This window comes from Piliocolobus tephrosceles, chromosome 8 (genome assembly GCF_002776525.5).
Source record: "Piliocolobus tephrosceles isolate RC106 chromosome 8, ASM277652v3, whole genome shotgun sequence".
Taxonomy (NCBI): Eukaryota; Metazoa; Chordata; class Mammalia; order Primates; family Cercopithecidae; genus Piliocolobus; species Piliocolobus tephrosceles.
The window spans coordinates 49,021,492-49,027,053 of NC_045441.1; the positions used below are offsets into that span (position 1 = coordinate 49,021,492).

The 5,562-nt window shown below is 54.3% G+C and overlaps 1 pseudogene across 1 annotated transcript; it reads left to right on the plus strand.

Moving 5' to 3' along the window:
- Nucleotides 1–901: 901 nt before the first annotated feature.
- LOC111529889 lies at nt 902–4,735 on the plus strand (annotated as a pseudogene). The gene is made up of 3 exons (XR_003307099.1): nt 902–988; nt 2,393–2,691; nt 2,755–4,735. The product of XR_003307099.1 is annotated as a putative uncharacterized protein FLJ44672 (transcript).
- Nucleotides 4,736–5,562: the final 827 nt, after the last annotated feature.

Sequence of the window (5,562 nt, forward strand, 5' to 3'; positions counted from 1 at the left end):
GTGGGAGGAAGAACTGACAAGTGAGGTTCCAGAGAGGGCAGGAGAAGAGGAGAGTCTCATAGGGGGATTAGCATTCTCCCCTCCCCCCCCCCCCCCCCACTCCCCCTCCCCCCCCCCCCCATAAGACAGGTTCTCACTCTGTCACCCAGGCTAGTGTGTAGTGGCATGATTTTGGTTCACTGCAGCCTAGACTTCCCAGGTTCAAGGGATTCTCCCACCCTAGACTCCCAGGTAGCTGGAACTACAGGTGTGCACCACCACCACACCTGGCTAATTTTTTTTTTTTGGTAGACACAGGGTCTCACTAAGTTACCCAGCCTGGTCTCCAACTCCTGGCCTCAAGCAGTCCTCCTACCTAGGCTTCCCAAATTGCTGGGATTACAGGCATGAGCCACCATGCCTGGCCTCTGCTAGTTTTGTATTCTCCAGAGTTGTCTGTAGTTTGTGCTAGTGTGTCGCTCATTATGCTGATCCTGTGTTATAATTTAATACTTTTTATTTTAAATTTACTTTTTTTTTTTTTTTGGTACTGGGTCTCAGTCTGTCACCGAGGCTGGAGTGCAGAGGCACAATCTCTGCTCACTGCGACTTCCACTTCCAAGGCTCAAGCAATTCTCCGTCCTCAGCCTCCCAAGTAACTGGGATTACAGGTATGTGCCACCACGCCTGGCTAATTTTTGTGCCTTTTGTAGAGACAGGGTTTCGCCATGTTTCCCAGGCTGGTCTCAACTCCTGAGCTCAAAGCGATCCACTCGCCTTGGCCTCCCAAAGTGCTGGGATTACAGGTGTGAGCCACCGTACCCATTCAGTTTAAACCTTTGAGTAGTTTATATTTTCTGATTGGGCTCCTAGAAATACACAATTGATGCTAGGAAGGGTACCAGGAAATAGACCCACACAGATGGGATTTGAGCATAGGTTTGGTTATCCAAGGAGCAGTGCTGAGCTTTTTGCCAGTGGGACATGGGATGCCGGTGATTTCCAGGAAGTAACCTCACAGTGACTCAAGCTGCCACTTACTTTTGATTGTGATAAAATGCCAGCCGAGGCATGTGCCATGCAAGCTTACGGGTGTTATGCTTCACCACTGTGGCAGTAAGATGACTGTAAGAATGGCATGGGACGGATCCTTTCGAATGCACCTGAGCAGGGATCTCCACCACAGGGCCACAGAGCTGGAGAGGAGCAGCGGACAAGTGAGGGAAAACTTCATTTGTGTTTACAGCCCCTCCCCATGGCTCACATAACCACCTGAGCGCCATGTCCTGACAGGTCCAGGTCCAACCTTTCAGTGGCCTCTTTAGGCTCATCTCGTGACTCACCGCGGGCTCCTGCAAGCCAGGCTCCTGCCTTTCGCCAACCTCTGCAGCAGAGACCCAGCTCTGCGTCCTGATGGCCTCATTAGGCCCAGCTCATTTCTCACAATGGCCTCTTTAGGCCCAGCTTTTCCCTTTTGGTGGCCTCTTCAGGCCCAGTCGGCCTCCCGCGGCCCAGCTACAGCCTCCCGGCCTCCTCTCCAGGCCCAGCTCTCTCTTGCAGTTGCGCCTACAGGCCCAGCCCCTGCCTCCAAACAGCCTCTTTTGACTCGGCTCCTGCCCAGCTCCTGGCAGCCTTGGTAGGCCCGAAACCTCCTCCTGTCCAGATCTCCAGGCCTAGCTCTTGCCTCGCAGCGACCTTCCCAGGCCCAGCTCTTGCCTCATGGCCACCTTCCCCAGCCAAGTTCTTGCTGGGTTCCTGGCAGCCTCAACAAGCCCAGCTCCTGCCTCACACTGGCCTCTCTAGGCCTGGCTCCTACCTCACAGTGGCCTCTCCAGGCCCAGCTCCTGCCCACCCCGACAGCGTCCACTGGACCAAGGCTTTCTCAAGTCGGCCCCTGCAGGCCCAGCTCCTGCCTCCCACCGATGGCCTGTGCAGGCCCAAAGTGTCCTGAAGTCGGCCTCACCAGGCCCAGCTCCTGCCTGTCGTTGGCCCCTGGAGGCACGGCCTCTGCTTCTTCCCAGTGGACGCCCCCCAGGCTCAGCTCTTGCCTCAGTGTGACCACCTCAGGCCAAGCTCCTGCCTCTTGGCAGCCTCTACGGGCCCAGCTCTTGCCTCTCGGCATCCTATCCAGGCCCAGAACTGTTTTCAGCCGGCCTCTCCGGGCCCAGCTCTCCCTCCTGGCTGCGTCTGCCGGCCCAGCTCCTGCCTCACAACAACCACATTCGGCCCAGCTCCTGCCCAGCTCCTGGCAACCTTTGTAGGCCCCAGGCTCCTCTAAGTCAGGCCTTCCAGTCCCCATCTTCAGCTCCCCAGCGGCCTGGAGAGTCCCAGCTCCTGCTTAACAACGGCCTCTCCAGGCCAAGCTCTTGCCTCGTGTCGGCCTCCCCTGGCCACGTTTCCGCCTGCCTGGCAGCAGCCTTGACAGGCCCAGCTCCTGCCTCCTGATGGCCTCTTTAGGCTCATCTTGTGCCTCACCGTGGCCTTCTGCAGGCCAGGCTTCTGCCCTTCAGCGGCCTCCGCAGGCTCGGCTCCTGCGTCCCGATGGCCTCTTAAGGCCCAGCTTGTCCCTCGCAGCGGTCTCTTTACGCCCAGCTTTTCCCCTGTGGTGGCCTCTGCAGGCCCAAGTCGGCCTCCCGCGGCCCAGTGGCTGCCTCTCGGCCTCCTCTCCAGGCCCAACTCTCCCTCGCAGGCCCAGTCCCTGTCTCCAAACAGCCTCTTTTGACTCGGTTCCTGTCCAGCTCCTGGCAGCCTTCGTAGGCCCGAAACCTCCTCCAGGCCCAGCTCTTGCCTCACAGCAGCCTTCCCAGCCCCAGCTCTTGCCTCACGGTGGCCTTCCCCGGCCACGTTCCTGCCGGCCTCCTGGCAGCCTCAACAAGCTCGGATCCTGCCTCACACTGGCCTCTCCAGGCCCAGCTCCCACCCATCCCGATGGCGTCTCCCGGCCCAAGGCTTTCTCAAGTCAGCCCCTCCAGGCCCAGCTCCTGCCTCCCGCTGATGGCCTGTGCAGGCCCAAAGCGTCCTGAAGTCGGCCTTACCAGGCTCAGCTCCTGCCTGTTGTAGGCCCTTGGAGGTATGGCCTCTCCCTCCTCCCAGTGGACCCCCCCGGGCCCAGCTCTTGCCTCACATTGGCCTTCCCAGGCCATTTTTGTGCCTTCTTCTTTACAGCATCTCCAAGCCCTGTTCATGCTTTTCATCAGTTTCTAGAGGCCCAACTCCATTTTTCCAGTGTGCTATTTAGGCCCTGCTCTTGCCTTTCAGTTGTCTCTCCAGACCAAGAACTTTCTCATGTCAGTCTCACCAGGCCTAGCTCCTGTGTCTGGTAGGCCTTTAACATGGCTCTGCTTTTGCCTCACGGCCGCCTTCCAATACTCAACTCCTATTTAACAGCAGCCTCCCATGTCCCACCTTCTGTCTTCCTCTGGCCACTCCAGGCCCAGCTTCTTCCTTGGTGCCCTTTTTAAGCCCATAGTTTTTTCCAGTCAAGCTCTCCAGGCCCAGCTTGTGCCTCTGAGTGTCCTCTAGGATCTCAGCTTCTGCCTAACAGTGACCTCTTTAGACTCAGCTCATCCTTACTGGGACCTCTTCAAGCCGTGCTCCTGCCTCTTGGCAACCTCTAGTGGCCCAGCTTCTGCCTCACAGCTGCCTCTCCATGCATGCCTAGCTCCTGCCTCTTCGGGGCCCTTATAGGCCTAAAAGTTTCTAAAGTTTCTTAATTTGTCCTTCTCAGGCCCAGCTCCTGCATTCTGGTGGCCTCTATAGGCCTGGCTTCATCCTTTCAATGGCCTCTTTAGGCCCAGCTCCTTCCTCCCATTGGCCTCTCCAGGACCAAAATGTCCTTAAGTCAACCTTACCAGGCCCAGCTCCTGCCTCCTTGCAGCCTTCAGAGGCCCAGCTTTTGCCTGCCAATGGCCTCTTTAGCCCTACCTCCTGCCTTTCACCAGTCTCTCCAGGCTTAGCTCTTTTCTCTTTACAGCTTCTGCAGGCCTAAAACGTCCTCAATTTGGCATCTCCAGGCCCAGCTCTTGCCTCCTGGCAGCCTCTGCAGGCCTAGCTTAAGCCTTACAACAGCCTCTTTACCCCCAGCTCCTTTCTCCCAGTGGCCTTTCCAGGCCTAGAACTTCTTCATGTTGACCTCACCAGGCCCAGCTCCTGCCTTCCAGCAGCCTCTACAAGTTTAGCTCCTGCCTCCCAGGGATCTCTCCAGGCCCCAGACTTTCTCAAGTCGACCTCACCAGGCCCAGCTTCTGCCTCTTGTCAGCCTTCCAAGGACCAGCTTTTGCTTCACGTCTGCCTTCCAAGTCCCAGCTCCTGTTTTACGGTGGCCCCCTGAGGCCCAGCTCCTGCTTCCCGGTGGCCTCTTTTGGCCCAGCTCTTGCCTTACCACGGCCTTCCAGACCAAGTTCCTTCCTTTTAGCAGCCACTACAGGCCCAGCTCTTGCCTCCTTTCAAGAACCAACTCCTGCCTCATGGTGGCCTCCTGAGGGCAACTTTCTGCCTCATGTCAGCCTCTCCATGCCCTGGTCCTGCCTGCTAGTGGACTCTGCAGGCCCTGCTTCTGCCTTACATTGGCCCTTCTATAAAGACCCAACTCCTGCCTCACAACAACCTGTTTTTGCCCAGCTCTTGCCTCCTGGCAGTCTCCTTAGGCCCAAATTTTCCTTCAGTTGACCTCTCCCAAGCCCATCTCCAGCCTCTCAGCACCCTCTTTAGGCCCAGCTCCTGCCTTAATAAATTGGAATAAATTATTATTATGTGATTTTTATGTGAAATATTTTTTCTGCAAAAGGTAATGAAAATTGAGGTAAAGTATAAAAGTCTAACATGTAATTTCCTCTATTGTCACCCCTTGTATTAGTGACAGTTCTCTAAAGGAGCAGAACTATTAGGATGGATGTATATATACAAGGGAGTTTCTTAAGGAGTATTAACTCACAGGATCACAAGGTTCCACAATAGGCTGTCTGCAAGCTGAGGAGCAGGGAAGCCATTCTGAGTCCCAAAGCTGAAGAACTTGGAGTCTGATGTTCTAGGGCAGGAACCATCAAGCATGGGAGAAAGATGTAGGCTCGGAGGCTAAGCCAGTCTGACCTCTTTATGTTCCTCTGCCTCATTTTTATTTTTGCCACACTGGCAGCTGATTAGATTGTATCCACCTAGTTTAAGGGTGGGTCTGCCTTTTCCAGTCCCCTGACTCAAAGGTTAATCTCCTCTGGCAACAGCCTCACACACACACCCAGGAACAATACTTTGCATCCTTCAATCAAGTTGACAATATTAACCATCACAAGTTCACCTCTTGTCAACTTTAACCCATACACATCTTCTGAGATTATACATAATCTTCAAATAAAGACAATAATAATGTCATAATTATGCCTAACATAATACAAGTATCCTTCATACAACTGAAACGCACCAATCCTCAACTCAAATGCTATTATATAAAGCTAACACTTAAATGCTTATATGAAGTCAATAAATTTTATTCATACGATAAAGGAGAAAGGAAATGAAGATATATTCTTAGTACAATTGTATATGTGCACAAACATGTTTTTAACAAAAGGAGGAGGAAATATGACA